This window comes from Aquarana catesbeiana, linkage group LG09, assembly GCF_042186555.1.
Source record: "Aquarana catesbeiana isolate 2022-GZ linkage group LG09, ASM4218655v1, whole genome shotgun sequence".
In the NCBI taxonomy this organism is placed as follows: Eukaryota; Metazoa; Chordata; class Amphibia; order Anura; family Ranidae; genus Aquarana; species Aquarana catesbeiana.
In genome coordinates this window covers 249,201,692-249,222,251 of record NC_133332.1, presented here as the reverse complement: position 1 = coordinate 249,222,251, position 20,560 = coordinate 249,201,692, and the positions used below count along the sequence as shown (strand labels likewise).

Here is a 20,560-nt window from a genome sequence, read left to right as displayed (position 1 = left end):
TTTAGCCCAAAACGGTTCAAAAATGACCAAAATCGCACCCCCGGCCCTTTTAGCCCAAAACGGGTCTAAAATGACCAAAATCGCACCCCCGGCCCTATTAGCCCAAAACGGGTCAAAAATGACCAAAATCGCACCCCCAGCCCTTTTAGCCCAAAACGGGTCTAAAATGACCAAAATCGCACCCCCGGCCCTTTTAGCCCAAAACGGGTCAAAAATCACCAAAATCGCACCCCCGGCCCTTTTAGCCCAAAACGGGTCTAAAATGACCAAAATCGCACCCCTGGCCCTTTTAGCCCAAAACGGGTATAAAATGACCAAAATCGCACCCCTGGCCCTTTTAGCCCAAAACGGGTAAAAAATGACCAAAATCGCACCCCCCGGCCCTTTTAGCCCAAAAATGCTCCAAAATAACAAAAATCGCACCCCCGGCCCTTTTAGCCCAAAAAGGGTAAAAAATGACCAAAATCGCACCCCCGGCCCTTTTAGCCCAAAACGGGTCAAAAATGACCTAAATCGCACCCCCGGCCCTTTTAGCCCAAAACGGGTCAAAAATGACCAAAATCGCACCCCCGGCCCTTTTAGCCCAAAACGGGTCAAAAATGACCAAAATCGCACCCCCGGCCCTTTTACCCCAAAACGGGTCAAAAGTGACCAAAATCGCACCCCCGGCCCTTTTAGCCCAAAATGGTTTAAAAATGATCAAAATAGCACTCCTGTCCCTTGAAGCCCAAAACGGGTCAAAAATGACCAAAATCGCACCCCCGGCCCTTTTAGCCCAAAACGGGTCAAAAATCACCAAAATCGCACCCCCGGCTCTTTTATCCCAAAACGGGTCAAAAATCACCAAAATCGCACCCCCGGCCCTTTCAGCTCAAAACGGGTCAAAAAAGACCAAAATCACACCTCCGGCCCTTTTGGCCCAAAACGGGTCAAAAAAGACCAAAATCGCACCCCCGGCCCTTTTAGCCCGAAACGGGTCAAAAAACACCAAAATCGAACCCCCGGCCCTTTTAGCCCAAAACGGGTCAAAATTGACCAAAATCGCAGCCCCGGCCCTTTTAGCCCAAAACGGGTCAAAAATGACCAAAATCGCACCCCCGGCCCTTTTAGCCCAAAACGGGTCTAAAATGACCAAAATCTCACCCCCGGCCCTTTTAGCCCAAAACGGGTCTAAAATGACCAAAATCGCACCCCCGGCCCTTTTAGCCCAAAACGGGTCAAAAATGACCAAAATCGCACCCCCGGCCCTTTTAGCCCAAAACGGGTCTAAAATGACCAAAATCGCACCCCTGGCCCTTTTAGCCCAAAACGGGTCAAAAATCACCAAAATCGCACCCCCGGCCCTTTTAGCCCAAAAAGGGTCTAAAATGACCAAAATCGCACCCCCGGCCCTTTTAGCCCAAAACGGGTCTAAAATGACCAAAATCGCACCCCCGGCCCTTTTAGCCCAAAACGGGTCTAAAATGACCAAAATCGCACCCCCGGCCCTTTTAGCCCAAAACGGGTCAAAAATGACCAAAATCGCACCCCCGGCCCTTTTAGCCCAAAACGGGTCTAAAATGACCAAAATCGCACCCCTGGCCCTTTTAGCCCAAAACGGGTCAAAAATCACCAAAATCGCACCCCCGGCCCTTTTAGCCAAAAAAGGGTCTAAAATGACCAAAATCGCACCCCCGGCCCTTTTAGCCCAAAACGGGTCTAAAATGACCAAAATCGCACCCCCGGCCCTTTTAGCCCAAAACGGGTCTAAAATGACCAAAATCGCACCCCCGGCCCTTTTAGCCCAAAACGGGTCTAAAATGACCAAAATCGCACCCCCGGCCCTTTTAGCCCAAAACGGGTCTAAAATGACCAAAATCGCACCCCCGGCCCTTTTAGTCCAAAACGGGTGAAAAATGACCAAAATCGCACCCCCCGGCCCTTTTAGCCCAAAAATGCTCCAAAATAACAAAAATCGCACCCCCGGCCCTTTTAGCCCAAAACGGGTCAAAAATTACCAAAATCGCACCCCCGGCCCTTTTAGCCCAAAACGGGTCTAAAATGACCAAAATCGCACCCCCGGCCCTTTTAGCCCAAAACGGGTCTAAAATGACCAAAATCGCACCCCCGGCCCTTTTAGCCCAAAACGGGTCTAAAATGACCAAAATCGCACCCCCGGCCCTTTTAGTCCAAAACGGGTGAAAAATGACCAAAATCGCACCCCCCGGCCCTTTTAGCCCAAAAATGCTCCAAAATAACAAAAATCGCACCCCCGGCCCTTTTAGCCCAAAACGGGTCAAAAATTACCAAAATCGCACCCCCGGCCCTTTTAGCCCAAAAAGGGTCAAAAATGACCAAAATCGCACCCCCGGCCCTTTTAGCCCAAAAAGGGTCAAAAATGACAAAAATCGCACCCCCGGCCCTTTTAGCCCAAAACAGGTCAAAAATGACCAAAATCGCACCCCCAACTCTTTTATCCCAAAACGGGTGAAAAATGACCAAAATCGCACCCCCGGCCCTTTTAGCCCAAAACGGGTCAAAAATCACCAAAATCGCACCCACGGCCCTTTTAGCCCAAAACGGGTCAAAAATCACCAAAATCGCACCCCCGGCCCTTTTAGCCCAAAACGGGTCAAAAATCACCAAAATCGCACCCCCGGCCCTTTTAGCCCAAAACGGGTCAAAAGTGACCAAAATCGCACCCCCGGCCCTTTTAGCCCAAAACGGGTCAAAAATCACTAAAATCGCACCCCCGGCCCTTTTAGCCCAAAACGGGTCAAAAGTGACCAAAATCGCACCCCCGGCCCTTGAAGCCCAAAATGGGTCAAAAGTGACCAAAATCGCACCCCCGGCCCTTTTAGCCCAAAACGGGTCAAAAATCACCAAAATCGCTCCCCCGGCCCTTTTAGCCCAAAACGGGTCAAAAATCACTAAAATCGCACCCCCGGCCCTTTTAGCCCAAAACGGGTCAAAAGTGACCAAAATTGCACTCCCGGCCCTTGAAGCCCAAAACGGGTCAAAAGTGACCAAAATTGCACTCCCGGCCCTTGAAGCCCAAAACGGGTCAAAAGTGACCAAAATCGCACTCCCGGCCCTTGAAGCCCAAAACGGGTCAAAAGTGACCAAAATCGCACTCCCGGCCCTTAAAGCCCAAAACGGGTCAAAAGTGACCAAAATCGCACCCCCGGCCCTTTTAGCCCAAAACGGGTCAAAAATCACCAAAATCGCACCACCGGCCCTTTTAGCCCAAAACGGGTCAAAAATCACCAAAATCGCACCCCCGGCCCTTTTAGCCCAAAACGGGTCAAAAATTACCAAAATCGCACCCCCGGCCCTTTTAGCCCAAAACGAGTCCAAAATGACAAAAATCGCACTCCCGGCCCTTGTAGCCCGAAACGGGTCAAAAATGACCAAAATCGCACCCCCGGCCCTTTTAGCCCAAAACGGGTCAAAAATGACCAAAATCGCACCCCCGGCCCTTTTAGCCCAAAACGGGTCAAAAATGACCAAAATCGCACCCCCGGCCCTTTTAGCCCAAAACGGGTCAAAAATGACCAAAATCGCATCCCCGGCCCTTTTAGACCAAAACGGGTCAAAAGTGACCAAAATCGCACCCCCGGCCCTTGAAGCCCAAAACGGGTGAAAAATGACCAAAATCGCACTCCCGGCCTTTTTAGCCCAAATCTGACGGTTTCCAAATCTGATGGTTTCCAAATCTGACGGTCGCCAAATCTGACGGTCGCCAAATCTGACGGTCGCCAAATCTGACGGTCGCCAAATCTGACGGTCGCCAAATCTGACGGTCGCCAAATGCGACGGTCGCCAAATGCGACGGTCGCCAAATGCGACGGTCGCCAAATGCGACGGTCGCCAAATGCGACGGTCGCCAAATCTGGCCAAACTGATGAATCTTCATAATCTGCCGGGTTGCCTAATGTGCCAAACCTTTTAATTTGAAAATGATACAAAGTTACCAAAATTGCACTACGGCCATTTTTGCCCAAAAATGGTTGAAAACTTCCGAAATCATACCCCCAGCCCTTTTAACCCGGAAATGGTCCAAAATCGCACTCCCAGCATCACACTGCTGGCCCTTTTAAACCAAGAATAGTCCAAAATGACGAAAATCGCACTACTGGCCATTTTAGCCTGATAAGAGTTAAAATTTACCATAATGGCATTGCCGGCCTTTTTAGACCTGAAATGGTCCAAAACAAAACCCCCAGCAATTTTATCTCGAAAATAGTCTAAAATGACCAAAATCGTACCCCCGGCCCTTTTAGCCCAAAAATGCTCCAAAATAACAAAAATCGCACCCCCGGCCCCCATTTAGTCCAAAACGGGTCAAAAATGACCAAATCGCACCCCTGGCCCTTTTAGCCCAAAACGTGTCAAAAATGACCAAAATCGCACCCCCGGCCCTATTAGCCCCAAAATACTCCAAAATAACAAAAATCGCACCCCCGGCCCTTTTAGCCCAAAACGGGTCAAAAATCACCAAAATCGCACCCCTGGCCCTTTTAGCCCAAAACGGGTCAAAAGTGACCAAAATCGCACCCCCGGCCCTTGAAGCCCAAAACGGGTCAAAAGTGACCAAAATAGCACCCCCGGCCCTTTCAGCCCAAAACAAGTCAAAAGTGACCAAAATCGCACCCCCGGCCCTTTTAGCCCAAAACGGGTCAAAAATCACCAAAATCGCTCCCCCGACCCTTTAAGCCCAAAACGGGTCAAAAATCACTAAAATCGCACCCCCAGCCCTTTTAGCCCAAAACGGGTCAAAAGTGACTAAAATTGCACCCCCGGCCCTTGAAGCCAAAAATGGGTCTAAAGTGACCTAAATCGCACTCCCGGCCCTTGAAGCCCAAAACGGGTCAAAAGTGACCAAAATCGCACTCCCGGCCTTTGAAGCCCAAAACGGGTCAAAAGTGACCAAAATCGCACCCCCGGCCCTTTCAGCCCAAAACGGGTCAAAAGTGACCAAAATCGCACCCCCCGCCCTTTTAGCCCAAAACGGGTCAAAAATCACCAAAATCGCACCCCCGGCCCTTTTAGCCCAAAACGGGTCAAAAATCACCAAAATCGCACCCCCGGCCCTTTTAGCTCAAAACGGGTCAAAAATCACCAAAATCGCACCCCCGGCCCTTTTAGCCCAAAACGGGTCAAAAATGACCAAAATCACACCCCCGGCCCTTTTAGCCCAAAACGGGTCCAAAATGACAAAAATCGCACTCCCTGCCCATGTAGCCCGAAATGGGTCAAAAATTACAAAAATAGCACTCCCGGCCCTTTTAGCCCAAAACGGGTAAAAAATGACCAAAATCGCACCCCCGGCCCTTTTAGCCCAAAACGGGTCAAAAATCACCAAAATCGCACCCCCGGCTCTTTTAGCCCAAAACGGGTCAAAAATCACCAAAATCGCACCCCCGGCCCTTTCAGCTCAAAACGGGTCAAAAGTGACCAAAATCGCACCCCCAGCCCTTTCAGCCCAAAATGGGTCAAAAATGACCAAAATCGCACCCCCGGACCTTTTAGCCCAAAACGGGTCCAAAATGACCAAAATCGCACCCCCGGCCCTTTTAGCCCAAAACAGGTCAAAAGTGACCAAAATCACACCTCCGGCCCTTTTGGCCCAAAACGGGTCAAAAAAGACCAAAATCGCACCCCCGGCCCTTTTAGCCCGAAACGCGTGAAAAAACACCAAAATCGAACCCCCGGCCCTTTTAGCCCAAAACGGGTCAAAATTGACCAAAATCGCATCCCCGGCCCTTTTAGCCCAAAACGGGTCAAAAATGACCAAAATCGCACCCCCGGCCCTTTTAGCCAAAAAAGGGTCTAAAATGACCAAAATCGCACCCCCGGCCCTTTTAGCCCAAAACGGGTCTAAAATGACCAAAATCGCACCCCCGGCCCTTTTAGCCCAAAACGGGTCAAAAATGACCAAAATCGCACCCCCGGCCCTTTTAGCCCAAAACGGGTCTAAAATGACCAAAATCGCACCCCTGGCCCTTTTAGCCCAAAACGGGTCAAAAATCACCAAAATCGCACCCCCGGCCCTTTTAGCCCAAAACGGGTCAAAAATCACCAAAATCGCACCCCCGGCCCTTTTAGCCCAAAACGGGTCAAAAATCACCAAAATCGCACCCCCGGCCCTTTTAGTCCAAAACGGGTGAAAAATGACCAAAATCGCACCCCCCGGCCCTTTTAGCCCAAAAATGCTCCAAAATAACAAAAATCGCACCCCCGGCCCTTTTAGCCCAAAACGGGTCAAAAATTACCAAAATCGCACCCCCGGCCCTTTTAGCCCAAAAAGGGTCAAAAATGACCAAAATCGCACCCCCGGCCCTTTTAGCCCAAAAAGGGTCAAAAATGACCAAAATCGCACCCCCCGCCCTTTTAGCCCAAAAAGGGTCAAAAATGACAAAAATCGCACCCCCGGCCCTTTTAGCCCAAAACGGGTGAAAAATGACCAAAATCGCACCCCCGGCCCTTTTAGCCCAAAACGGGTCAAAAATCACCAAAATCGCACCCCCGGCCCTTTTAGCCCAAAACGGGTCAAAAATCACCAAAATCGCACCCCCGGCCCTTTTAGCCCAAAACGGGTCAAAAATCACCAAAATCGCACCCCCGGCCCTTTTAGCCCAAAACGGGTCAAAAATCACCAAAATCGCACCCCCGGCCCTTTTAGCCCAAAACGGGTCAAAAATCACCAAAATCGCACCCCCGGCCCTTTTAGCCCAAAACGGGTCAAAAGTGACCAAAATCGCACCCCCGGCCCTTTTAGCCCAAAACGGGTCAAAAATCACTAAAATCGCACCCCCGGCCCTTTTACCCAAAACGGGTCAAAAATCACTAAAATCGCACCCCCGGCCCTTTTAGCCCAAAACGGGTCAAAAGTGACCAAAATCGCACCCCCGGCCCTTGAAGCCCAAAATGGGTCAAAAGTGACCAAAATAGCACCCCCGGCCCTTTCAGCCCAAAACAAGTCTAAAGTGACCAAAATAGCACCCCCGGCCCTTTCAGCCCAAAACAAGTCTAAAGTGACAAAAATTGCACCGCCGGCCCTTGAAGCCCAAAACGGGTCAAAAGTGACCAAAATCGCACCCCCGGCCCTTGAAGCCCAAAACGGGTCAAAAGTGACCAAAATCGCACCCCCGGCCCTTTTAGCCCAAAACGGGTCAAAAATCACCAAAATCGCACCCCCGGCCCTTTTAGCCCAAAACGGGTCAAAAATCACCAAAATCGCACCCCCGGCCCTTTTAGCCCAAAACGGGTCAAAAATCACCAAAATCGCACCCCCGGCCCTTTTAGCCCAAAACGGGTCAAAAATCACCAAAATCGCACCCCCGGCGCTTTTAGCCCAAAACGGGTCAAAAATGACCAAAATCGCACTCCCGGCCCTTGAAGCCCAAAACGGGTCAAAAGTGACCAAAATCGCACCCCCGGCCCTTTCAGCCCAAAACGGGTCAAAAGTGACCAAAATCGCACCCCCAGCCCTTTTAGCCCAAAACGGCTCAAAAATCACCAAAATCGCACCCCCGGCCCTTTTAGCCCAAAACGGGTCAAAAATCACCAAAATCGCACCCCCGTCCCTTTTAGCCCAAAACGGGTCAAAAATGACAAAAATCGCACTCCCGGCCCTTTTAGCCCAAAACGGGTCAAAAGTGACCAAAATCGTACCCCCGGCCCTTTTAGCCCAACACGGGTCAAAAATCACAAAAATCGCACCCCAGGCCCTTTAAGCCAAAAACGCGTCAAAAGTGACCAAAATCGCTCCCCCGGCGCTTTTAGACCAAAACGGGTCAAAAGTGACCAAAATCGCACCCCCGGACCTTTTAGCCCAAAACGGGTCAAAAATGACCAAAATCGCATCCCCGGCCCTTTTAGACCAAAACGGGTCAAAAGTGACCAAAATCGCACCCCCGGCCCTTGCAGCCCAAAACGGGTCAAAAGTGACCAAAATCGCACTCCCGGCCCTTGAAGCCCAAAACGGGTCAAAAGTGACCAAAATCGCACCCCCGGCCCTTTCAGCCTAAAACAAGTCAAAAATCACCAAAATCGCACCCCCGGCCCTTTTAGCCCAAAACGGGTCAAAAATCACCAAAATCGCACCCCAGGCCCTTTTAGCCCAAAACAGGTGAAAAGAGACCAAAATCGCACCTCCGGCCCTTTTAGCCCAAAACGGGTCAAAAGAGACCAAAATCGCACCCCCGGCCCTTTTAGCCCAAAACGGGTAAAAAATGACCAAAATCGCACCCCCGGCCCTTTTAGCCCAAAATGGGTCAAAAATGACCAAAATCGCACCCCAGGCCCTTTTAGCCCAAAACGGGTCAAAAGTGACTAAAATCGCACCCCCTGCCCTTTTAGCCCAAAATGGGTCAAAAATCACCAAAATAGCACCCCCGGCCCTTTTAGCCCAAAACGGGTCAAGAATGACCAAAATCGCACCCCCGGCCCTTTTAGCCCAAAACGGGTCAAAAATGACCAAAATCGCACCCCCGGCCTTTTTAGCCCAAAATGGGTCAAAAATGACCAAAATCGCACCCCCGGTCCTTTTAGCCCAAAACGGGTCAAAAATGACAAAAATCGCACTCCCGGCCCTTTCAGCCCAAAACGGGTCAAAAGTGACCAAAATCGCACCCCCGGCCCTTTTAGCCCAAAACGAGTCAAAAATCCCCAAAATCGCACCCCCGGCCCTTTTAGCCCAAAACGGGTCAAAAATGCCCAAAATCGCAACCCAGGCCCTTTTAGCCCAAAACGGGTCAAAAATGACCAAAATCGCACCCCGGCCCTTTTAGCCCAAAACGGGTCAAAAATGACCAAAATCGCATCCCCGGCCCTTTTAGACCAAAACGGGTCAAAAGTGACCAAAATCGCACCCCCGGCCCTTTTAGCCCAAAACGGGTCAAAAATCACCAAAATCGCACCCCCGGCCCTTTTAGCCCAAAACGGGTCAAAAATCACCAAAATCGCACCCCCGGCCCTTTTAGCCCAAAACAAGTCAAAAGTGACCAAAATCGCACCCCCGGCCCTTTTAGCCCAAAACGGGTCAAAAATCACCAAAATCGCACCCCCGGCCCTTAAAGCCCAAAACGGGTCAAAAGTGACCAAAATCGCACTCCCGGCCCTTGAAGCCCAAAACGGGTCAAAAGTGACCAAAATCGCACCCCCGGCCCTTTCAGCCCAAAACGGGTCAAAAGTGACCAAAATCGCACCCCTTGCCCCTTTTAGCCCAAAACGGGTCAAAAATCACCAAAATCGCACCCCCGGCCCTTTTAGCCCAAAACGGGTCAAAAGTGACCAAAATCGCACCTCCGGCCCTTTTACCCCTAAAACGGGTCAAAAAAGACTAAAATCGCACCCCCAGCCCTTTTAGCCAAAACGGGTCAAAAAACACCAAAATCGCACCCCCGGCCCTTTTAGCCCAAAACGGGTCAAAAATGACCAAAATCGCACCCCCGGACCTTTTAGCCCAAAACGGGTCCAAAATGACCAAAATCGCACCCCCGGCCCTTTTAGCTCAAAACAGGTCAAAAGTGACCAAAATCACACCTCCGCCCCTTTTGGCCCAAAACGGGTCAAAAAAGACCAAAATCGCAACCCTGGCCCTTTTAGCCCAAAATGGGTCAAAAAACACCAAAATCGAACCCCCGGCCCTTTTAGCCCAAAACGGTTCAAAAATGACCAAAATCGCACCCCCGGCCCTTTTAGCCCAAAACGGGTCAAAAATGACCAAAATCGCACCCCCGGCCCTTTTAGCCCAAAACGGGTCTAAAATGACCAAAATCGCACCCCCGGCCCTTTTAGCCCAAAACGGGTCTAAAATGACCAAAATCGCACCCCCGGCCCTTTTAGCCCAAAACGGGTCAAAAATCACCAAAATCGCACCCCCGGCCCTTTTAGCCCAAAACGGGTCTAAAATGACCAAAATCGCACCCCTGGCCCTTTTAGCCCAAAACGGGTAAAAAATGACCAAAATCGCACCCCTGGCCCTTTTAGCCCAAAACGGGTAAAAAATGACCAAAATCGCACCCCCCGGCCCTTTTAGCCCAAAAATGCTCCAAAATGACAAAAATCGCACCCCCGGCCCTTTTAGCCCAAAAAGGGTCAAAAATGACAAAAATCGCACCCCCGGCCCTTTTAGCCCAAAACAGGTCAAAAATGACCAAAATCGCACCCCCAGCTCTTTTATCCCAAAACGGGTGAAAAATGACCAAAATCGCACCCCCGGCCCTTTTAGCCCAAAATGGGTCAAAAATTACCATAATCGCACCCCCGGCCCTTTTAGCCCAAAAATTCTCCAAAATAACAAAAATCGCACCCCCGGCCCTTTTAGCCGAAAACGGGTCAAAAATGACCAAAATCGCACCCCCGGCCCTTTTAGCAAAAAACGGGTCAAAAATGACCAAAATCGCACCCCCGGCCCTTTTAGCCCAAAGCGGGTCAAAAATGGCCAAAATCGCACCCCCGGCCCTTTTAGCCTAAAACGGGTCAAAAATGACAAATCGCACCCCCGGCCCTTTTAGCAAAAAACGGGTCAAAAATGACCAAAATCGCACCCCCGGCCCTTTTAGCCCAAAACGGGTCAAAAATGACCAAAATCGCACCCCCGGCCCTTTTAGCCCAAAACGGGTCAAAAATGACCAAAATCTCACCCCCGGCCCTTTCAGCCCAAAATGGGTCAAAAATTACGAAAAAACGCACCCCCGGCCCTTTTAGCCCAAAACGGGTCAAAAATGACCAAAATCGCACCCCCGGCCCTTTTAGCCCAAAATGGGTCAAAAATGAACAAAATCGCACCCCCGGCCCTTTTAGCCCAAAACGGGTCAAAAATGACCAAAATCGCAACCCCGGCCCTTTTAGCCCAAAACGGGTCAAAAATGACCAAAATCGCACCTCCGGCCCTTTTAGCCCAAAATGGGTCAAAAATGACCAAAATCGCACCCCCGGCCCTTTTAGCCCAAAATGACCAAAATCGCACCTCCGGCCCTTTTAGCCCAAAACTGGTCAAAAATGACCAAAATCGCACCCCCGGCCCTTTTAGCCCAAAACGGGTCAAAAATGTCCAAAATCGCACACCCGGCCCTTTTAGCCCAAAACGGGTCAAAAATGACCAAAATCGCACTCCCAGGCCTTTTAGCCCAAAACGGGTCAAAAATTACCAAAATCGCACCCCCGGCCCTTTTAGCCCAAAACGGGTCAAAAATGACCAAAATCGCACCCGCAGGCCTTTTAGCCCAAAACGGGTCAAAAATGACCAAAATCGCACCCCCGGCCCTTTTAGCCCAAAACGGGTCAAAAATGACCAAAATCGCACCCCCGGCCCTTTTAGCCCAAAACGGGTCAAAAATGACCAAAATGGCACCCCCGGCCCTTTTAGCCCAAAACGGGTCAAAAATGACCAAAATAGCACCCCCGGCCCTTTTAGCCCAAAACGGGTCAAAAATGACCAAAATGGCACCCCCGGCACTTTTAGCCCAAAACGGGTCAAAAGTGACCAAAATCGCACCACCGGCCCTTTTAGCCCAAAACGGGTCCAAAATCACCAAAATCGCACCCACGGCCCTTTTAGCCCAAAACGGGTCAAAAGTGACCAAAATCGCACCCCCGGCCCTTGAAGCCCAAAACGGGTCAAAAGTGACCAAAATCGCACTCCCGGCCCTTGAAGCCCAATACGGCTCAAAAGTGACCAAAATCGCACCCCCGGCCCTTTCAGCCCAAAACGGCTCAAAAGTGACCAAAATCGCACCCCAGGCCCTTTTAGCCCAAAAGGGGTCAAAAATTACCAAAATCGCACCCCAGGCCCTTTTAGCCCAAAACGGGTCAAAAATGACCAAAATCGCACCCCCGGCCTTTTTAGCCCAAAAAGGGTCAAAAGTGACCAAAATCGCACCCCCGGACCTTTTAGCCCAAAACGGGTCAAAAATCACCAAAATCGCACCCCCGGCCCTTTTAGCCCAAAACGGGTCAAAAATCACCAAAATCGCACCACCGGCCCTTTTAGCCCAAAACGGGTCAAAAGTGACCAAAATCGCACCCCCGGCCCTTTTAGCCCAAAACGGATCAAAAGTGACCAAAATCGCACCCCCGGCCCTTTTAATCCAAAACGGATCAAAAATGACCAAAATCGCACCCCCTGGCCCTTTTAGCCCAAAACGGGTGAAAAATGACCAAAATCGCACCCCCGGCCCTTTTAGCCCAAAACGGGTCTAAAATGACCAAAATCGCTACCCCGGCCCTTTTAGCCCAAAACGGGTCAAAAATGACCAAAATCGCACCCCCGGCACTTTTAGCCCAAAACGGGTCAAAAATGACCAAAATCGCACCCCCGGCCCTTTTAGCCCAAAACGGGTGAAAAATGACCAAAATCGCTCCCCCGGCCCTTTTAGCCCAAAATCGGTCCAAAATGACAAAAATCGCACCCCCGGCCCTTTTAGCCTGAAATCGGTCAAAAATCGCAGCCCTTTTAGTCCAAAATCGGTCCAAAAATGTTTGTCCTGAAGGGTCTGTACTAATGGAGGAGGGGTTTGTCCTGGGGGGTCTGTTCTAATGGAGGGGGTGGTTAGTCCTGGGGGGTTTGTACTAATGGAGGGGGTGGTTTGTCCTGGGGGGTTTGTACTAATGGAGGGGGTGGTTTGTCCTGGGGGTCTGTACTAATGGAGGGGGGGTGGTTTTTCCCGGGGGTCTGTACTAATGGACAGGGGGTGGTTTGTCCCGGGGGGTCTGTACTAATGGACAGGGGGTGGTTTGTCCCGGGGGTCTGTACTAATGGAGGGGGGTGGTTTGTTTTAGAGGGGTCTGTACTAATGGAGGGGGTGGTTTGTCCTGAGGGGGGTCTGTACTAATGGAGGGGGTGGTTTGTTCTGAGGGGGGTCTGTACTAATGGAGTCATTGCCAGAATTGTCATTGCCAGAATACAGATCTGGGTGCTAATCAGCGGACTCGCCATGGGCAATTCAGAGTGAGCTGACTCCTGATCAGAGGAACCGTTGTTGCTGTATCGCTGGGTTAGGTGAGAGGGCCGATCGGCCATTATCTACTAACGTCCATAGGAACTGCAGTCTCTGACCATCTCTTGTATCATGTCTGCAGTCTCTGACTGTCTCCTGTACTATGTCTGCAGTCTCTAACAATCTCCTGGATTATATCTCCAGTCTCTGACCATCTCCTGTAATATGTCCGCATTCTCTGACCATCTCCTGTACTATGTCTGCAGTCTCTGACCATCTCTTGTAACATGTCTGCAGTCTCTGAACATCTCCTGTACTATGATTGCAGTCTCTGACCATCTCCTGTACTATGTCTGGGGGCTCTTTCTAACAGACAGCCCTCTGTGTGTGCATCAGAAAAACTCCCCTCCAGGTCTCATTAGTGTACTCTCCTTCTGTATTTTCTTTATTGTTAAAAGATCATGGGAGGATCCCAGGGTAACAAAGAGTTCTTAGGGCAGTGGTTCTCAACTCCAGTCCTCAGGATCCACCCACAGGCCAGGTTTGCAAGATAGCTGAAATACATCACAGGTGATATCACTGATTGCAGCTCAGTGATTGCAGTATTCTAGTCTGCAACTCCCCAAGGTAATACTTAAAATCTGGTCTGTTGGTGGGTCCCGAGGACTGGAGTTGAGAACCACTGTCTTAGGGGAACATCTCTGTGTTTGAGTCGTTGCCATAGAAACATTTGTAAAGGGGAGGAGTTGGTAAGATGACCACACCCACGTGGGGGCGCCAGTAATATTTCTGCACCCAGGCGTCTGTGACCCTAGGATCGGCCCCTGCCATCATACAGACTTTGAAGTTGGCGATGACTGACTTCCATCAGCTGATTGCAGCTTTTACTCAGGTGTATGAGAATGAATTTCAGGAGCACTGCAACCACCCAGCACCTCGCCTTAGTCCCTGCAGGCCTCTCCTCCAGCCTGTCCACTGCCTGCTAGAAAGCTGTAGCAAGGTAATAGTATTTCTATATTTAATTCCCTTTTTTTTCATCTTCTGAATGGCAGTGGCAACAGACCAGTCATGCAAAAAATGCTAAAAACTAATGAAAGAAAAGACTTAGAAAGTATATATCTTCCTGTACTCAATAACGATGTTCTAGGAGACACTGAGCAGTTCTGTGGCCAATTTAGGAACACCAAGAGTCCAGCTTCTGTTATTTTCTGAAGGCTGTCTCCAGTCTCCTTCTGTACCAGTCCTTAGATGTGGTGGCTGCATTGCTTTTCTTTGTTCAGGCTATTGAACATTTTCAGCAGGTACAAAAAATACCTGTTCATCTTGCCAGAAATGCAATGTCCTTGTCACCTTTCTCCGAGCCCAACACTGCAAAAACAATTCTAACTTCATTCTGTAAACTACAAATCCGTTTGACCCCCTATGTAATGGAGATGAAGAGAGGAAGTTATATTGTAGTCAAGCTTGGGTAACAACCATGGATCCCACCATAGATACAATGGTGGGGTCAGCATAGCCAGCCAGGGACAGGAAGTGTGTTATTTGAAGGATTATCTGGTGGCGGGTGAAAAATCCTGAAAAAAAAATGTATCCATCACATCTAGGGACTGGTAAAATACGATTTGTGTATTACATTATTGTTTTTGAGTTTAGCTGCTCTTCAATGGAAGGACTGGGTTAATCACTCCCTGTTTAGGGTCCCTATATCAATTCACAGCATCAATTACACTCTGTAGGTAACAAGCCACGCCCACCCCAATCTGCCTCCATAGAAATGGCTGTCCCAAAAGAAGCTTGGTTTCCGCTGGCAATAGTGGCGCTCAGCACAAGAGTAGCTTGGCTGCATTTTCTGAGGAAACTCGGCTTAAGGTCTACTGGCTTCAAAACAGCAAATTGATGTCAGACTTCTACAAATACTTGGTGTAGGTAAACCCCAACAGATAACTTATTATTTGCCTCCTTTTGAGCTGTTAATGGCGTAGTGCGGGATATAAAAAAACAAAACAAAACATGCATACAGTGGATATAAAAAGTCTACACACCCCTGTTAAAATGTCAGGTTTCTGTGATGTAAAAAAATGAGACCAAGATAAATAATTTCAGAACTTTTTCTACCTTTTTAATGTGACCTATAAACTGTACAACTCAGTTTAACAACAAAATAATATAGTTGCACCCTTCTCCTGACTGATACCTTTTAACAATGGGATCCCTCTGATGCTTTGGAAGCTCTCTGCAGACCATGGCATTTGCTGTAGGATGCGGCTAAGAAATTGTCAGGAAAGACCTACTAGAACAGCTAAACTTTATTTGGGGTTAATCAGAGGCACTTTAAATGATGGCAGGTATGTACTGTCTCCTATTTAACATAAGGTTGAATGTGATTGCTTATTTCTGAACACAGCTACATCCCCAGCTATAAGAAGGTGTACACACTTATGCAACCACATTATGTTATTTTTTTATTTTTACTTCCCCCCTGTTTGTTTTTCAATGGAGTTGTACAGTTTATAGGTCACGTTAAATTATTTGTCTTGGTCTCATTTTTTACATCACAGAAACCTGACATTTTAACAGGGGTGTGTAGACCTTTTATATCCACTGTACCTATGTGGCTGTAGCATCGATCCAATGAGGCAGCTGTCCCCCTGGCTAGCTCTTAAGACCAGGAATTGAGCGATGGCATGATCAGATCAGATCTGGCCAGTTCATCCATGCTGGACTACTAAACACTTCCCTCCAACAGGGCAATTGCCCCCCGAAATAGTCGCACTGACAATCTCCCATGTCATTGCTCCCTTTGCCCGCAGCCCGAGTCTCTCTCTCACATCAGCCGATCAGCGGCAACGAGAGAGAGACCCATCTAATGTAGTTACGGCCGCACTGACTGACTAGGAGGGGTGGGTGGAGCCTCTTCCCTGCACCCGGGGCCGCCGGTGTCTAGCAACGAGGGACGTCAGAGTCACGTCGGCAGTGGCGTTTCTGGGGTATGGCAGCCATGGGCACCATGGAGGGGGCGGCAAAAAGCCACCCCCGCACGAAAAAACCTTCACCCGTCCTCCCGCGGCCGCCTCCCGCAACCATGTAGCTTCCGGTGCCGCGGCCGGCCTGCAGGAGCACGGCGCCGGCACAGCAATTGTTTCTTGACCTGGGGAGGCGAGAGACAGGCGCCTCCATTATGGATTACGGCCGATGACTGGCCAGACCGGATCCACGTAGGGTAACAGTGTCCCTCTGCGCGGCATTATCTTCTCCACGGAGGAGCGGGGAATGTGGCATGAGGAGAAGGAATGGTTGAGGGCAGGACGGAAAACCCCCAGCAGCAGCACCAAGGATAGCAGCATTAGTGTTGGCTCCAGTGACTGGGCAGGCAGCAGGGAGATTACATTATCTCTCTGCTGCCTGACTCTGGGAGTCTGGGACACAGCAAGAGACAACCAAAACATCACCTTAGCAGGCAAGTGGCAATCCGCAAGGTGTGGCAGGTGACGTGGCAAGTGGCAATCCGCAAGGTGTGGCAGGTGACGTGGCAAGTGGCCATCCGCAAGGTGTGGCAGGTGACGTGGCAAGTGGCAATCCGCAAGGTGTGGCAGATGACGTGGCAAGTGGCAATCCGCAAGGTGTGGCAGGTGAAGTGGCAATCCGCAAGGTGTGGCAGGTGACGTGGTAATCCGCAAGGTGTGGCAGGTGACGTGGCAAATGGCAATCCGCAAGGTGTGGCAGGTGACGTGGCAGGCAAGTGACAATCCGCAAGGTGTGGCAGGCGACGTGGCAATCCGCAAGGTGTGGCAGTCGACGTGGCAAGTGGCAATCCGCAAGGTGTGGCAGGTGACGTGGCAAGTGGCAATCCGCAAGGTGTGGCAGGTGAAGTGGCAATCCGCAAGGTGTGGCAGGTGACGTGGCAATCTGCATCTGGTGGCAGGCAAGTGACAATCCGCAACATGTAGCAGGTAACGTGGCAAGTGACACACTCAGGTCTCCCACTGATTCTGCATTATGGTGAGTTGAACTACTTCATTTTATATTACAATGTAATTATAGAAAAAATGCGCTTCAATCATCCTGACACTGGTGCCGGGATGATTGAAGCGCAAACACCAGCCGTTTCCCCGATAAATTGCCCACAAAGAAAATAGATTTTCTGGCAGTGTCCCTCCCGACACTAGACTCTGGATCCGCCCCTGGTCCTAGGGTGGCAACATTAAGTGTGGTCACTCAAGAAGTGTTATTCCTCCAGGTGAAAATAAAGGGAAAAATGCATGAAAAAAACTGCAGTCATCACATCTAAGGACATGTAACCTGCAATATCTGACCATTTTTGGGGGGGTTTAGATGCACTTTAATTTACAGAAGTGACATAGGCACTTTGTTAGAGGCTATATTGTATTGATTATTGCATCTCATTTACTATATATATATATATATATATATATATATGTATCCCATTTATATTTATATTTCCCTTTTTTGCTTGTTAGGAGCTGGAGGCTGTTGCCCAGTTTACAGCAACCTCAAACACTATAACTGAGGTGGTGAGAAAGAGGCAGCAGAGTAAAGAGTCCTGGGGAGGAGGCAGCATTGCAACTCTGCGTAAGTAAAACCAATTGAAGTCTCACCTTCTGTTAAGCCTTGGCTCCTTGTAATTGGGGAATAGTATTGGTTGATTTTATCAGACATAGTTCTGTTTAAAGTGATAGTGAAACATAAAAAAAAAGTCACTGGCTGCTACTAAGTACATATCTCCTAAACACTTTTTGGAGACATTTACTGTACGTACAGGTAAGCCTTATTAAAGCGGTAGTAAACCCTCAAAAAATACTTTAAATTTACTAATATTCCAAAAGACATCATAAATGATAAACGATTGATCACTCTTTTGGTTTAGAAAACGTTTCTCTTACTGTATAAAAATGTTCTTCTTTCTCCGTTTATTTTCTGTCTTCGCCGGCGCCATCTGTACTGTGGGTCTTCCGTGTCTGCAGTGATAAATGCTTCCGCCCACAGTACCTAATTGTCCTGTTAATCCCGCGCATTCGCAGTAACAAAATAGCCAAGCCTCTTCTCTTGGGGACGAAAAAGATCAGGAACCATCGCGGGAGGTTGGGGCTGACGTCTACAACAGGAAATGACGCAGCCCCGACATACACAGGCATCTGTCCGGCAGGGTCTCAAGTTGCCGGATTTTAGCGATGTTACGGCGCATGCGCTTGTGACGTCATTCAATGGAAATATTGCAATAACACAGGAAGGAAGCAGGTAGGCAAAAAATTGATAATAGCAATAGCATGGGGATGTTAGGAGCCATGATGGGATTGAAAGTTTGAAATTTGAGTATACAACTGCTTTAAAGGCCTACCTGTAGGTATAAATCCAAAGGCAGAATTTACTACCGCTTTAAAACTGACTTGGGCCTTTAAGGGGTTAGTCCATTAAAAAAACAAAAAAAAAACTATGGATGGTTGTTGGTGGATTCACTATACACTTACCAGGATAACTGGATATCTGCAGAGATACGGACCCCTATTACAGCCGTAACACGTTTTACCTATCTATCGGATTTTGGTAAGCCTTGATGGGAAGGAGTTCTCACCCCAAGACCCGGGGTCCCAACACAGCTGCAATTTTGCTGCTTTGACTTAGGAGTGTGATCAGGCCCTTCTCTGTTTATTGCTATGGAGTCACCAATAGGCAGAGAGCATGGCCCTTTTTGTTTGGAATAAATCTGAGCAACAAGTTGTTTGTGAAACAATGCTGAGATTTACCTTTTGAAATCGCCTGGATCAGGGGTCTCCAACCTTTCTGAACAAAGGGCCAGTTTACTGTCCCTCAGACTTTGAGGGGGCCGTACTGTGGCCAGTGGGAGTAGAAAATCCCCTGGCATCAATGGGAGTGAAGAATACCCAATTGGTATTATTGGCATTATTGGGAGGAATAGTGCCACATTGTTGGTATTAGGGGAAGAAATCGTGCCCCATCATTGGTGACAGTGGGAGGAATAGTTCCCTATCATTGGTGTCAGTGGCAGGTAGAGTGCCCCGTCATTGGTGTGAGTGGGAGGAATAGTGCCCTATTGTTGGTATCAGTGACAGGAATGACACCCCATTGTTATAGAAGGAATAGTATTTTGTATCAGTAGGAGGAATAGTGTCCCAAGGGTTAAAGGCAAGTAAAGGGCCACATCTCGCCCCCAGGCTGCAGTTTGGAGACCGCTGGCCTATACATTTAATGAGAAGCCAGATGCCTGAACTTGCTACTGTACTGTATACCTTTAAACTGTACCCAACCCAAAACCACGAATTCAGTTAAAGTGAACTTGTTCTGCTCTAAAACATTTCACTTGATGTAGAACCCCTTAGATTCTAGGCCTAGTCCTGTGGCTTTTGCCCATATTGGGAATTGGCGCTGCCTATTCCAGCACTAAGCTATGCCAGAACTTTAGTCGGCAGCATAGGCTCGCCAATTAAACAGTTGAATGACAGATGGCAGGGCATAGTGCGAGTAAGGGCATAATCTCAGTTGGGTAGAAATCAAGGGCTCGCGTACCTTCACAGACTAGGATCCAAGAAGCTCCACAGGGATCAGGAGCACTGGTACCTGCAAGCACTGAATAGTCTGTTCCTCAAGTGACTCTGTAATTAGGAAAGTATGGGGGTGGCTATTACCCTGGAAATGCTATGCCTAGCTTTGTCGGAGTCACAGACCTGGAACACACATGCTGTAAAAAGGAGTGTCGGAATTCCTTATTGCTATACTTACCAAGCATGGAAGCCAAAGCAACAGCATGAAAGACAGGGAACTAGTTCTCTCAAAAGGAGAGTTCAGCGTTAGCAGCCTTCATTTTTTGGCATGGCAAATTCCATTTCAGCATTGTGGTTAGTTAAGAATGTTTCGACCAGGTCAGGTTAATTTTAAAAGAGAAGTTTGGTAATTAAAAAACAAAAAGAAACAATACATGCTCACCTTGGTGGATATAGCATCTGTCCTCTGATGGCTCTAAGACCGAGAACTGAGCGATCAAAGATCAATGACTGCCCATTTCTCGGTCTCCAGTAAGCAGAGAGTGGTGGCTCCCAGCTCTGCCCCTCCAGTGCTCATTGGAGCACCAGCCTGTGGAGGGGGCTGAGCCAACTGCTGGTCCAGGCATCTGGGTGAATCCCGACATTAAAGTCTGGATCTCTTCACACCCTGGACTGGCTCGGTAATGTCAGGCAACTTTAGCCCGCTGTTGGCTAAATACACGTCACAGGAGTGCAGAATGAAGTGCACTGACCCACAGGAGAAGTAGGGCCCAAAGAGATGAAACAAAATATATCACATCATCTGTTTTTTCTGTGATTTAGGGGTGGGGATGGGCATGAAAAAATAACTGGTTTCACCACAAGCAGAATATAATCTCTCCTTTTTTTTATTTTATTAGATCAAGGAGCTAAAACACAACTACGAGCTGTTCCTGAGTGCCCTGCAATAGTGAGAGAGAATTTGAATTGAATATGGTGTCTGCCAACTTATGACTACATTTTGAAAGTTTTCTCCAAACAACACTTGGGTTAGATGATCCTTTCGTGTTTGACGACCGTTCACTAAAATGAGAGAGAGAAAAAATGGCACAGAATCAATTGTTTACTACATACAAC

The 20,560-nt window shown here is 49.0% G+C and overlaps 1 protein-coding gene across 1 annotated transcript in view; it reads right to left on the bottom strand.

Moving 5' to 3' along the window:
• The window catches only part of ECM2 (extracellular matrix protein 2), a 431,439-nt gene extending 411,882 nt beyond the window's left edge, over positions 1-19,557 (bottom strand). The window contains exon 1 of the mRNA XM_073600147.1: positions 19,470-19,557. The gene's annotated coding sequence lies outside the window, so the exon portion shown is untranslated. The remainder of the gene's footprint in view (positions 1-19,469) is intronic.
• Positions 19,558-20,560: the final 1,003 nt, after the last annotated feature.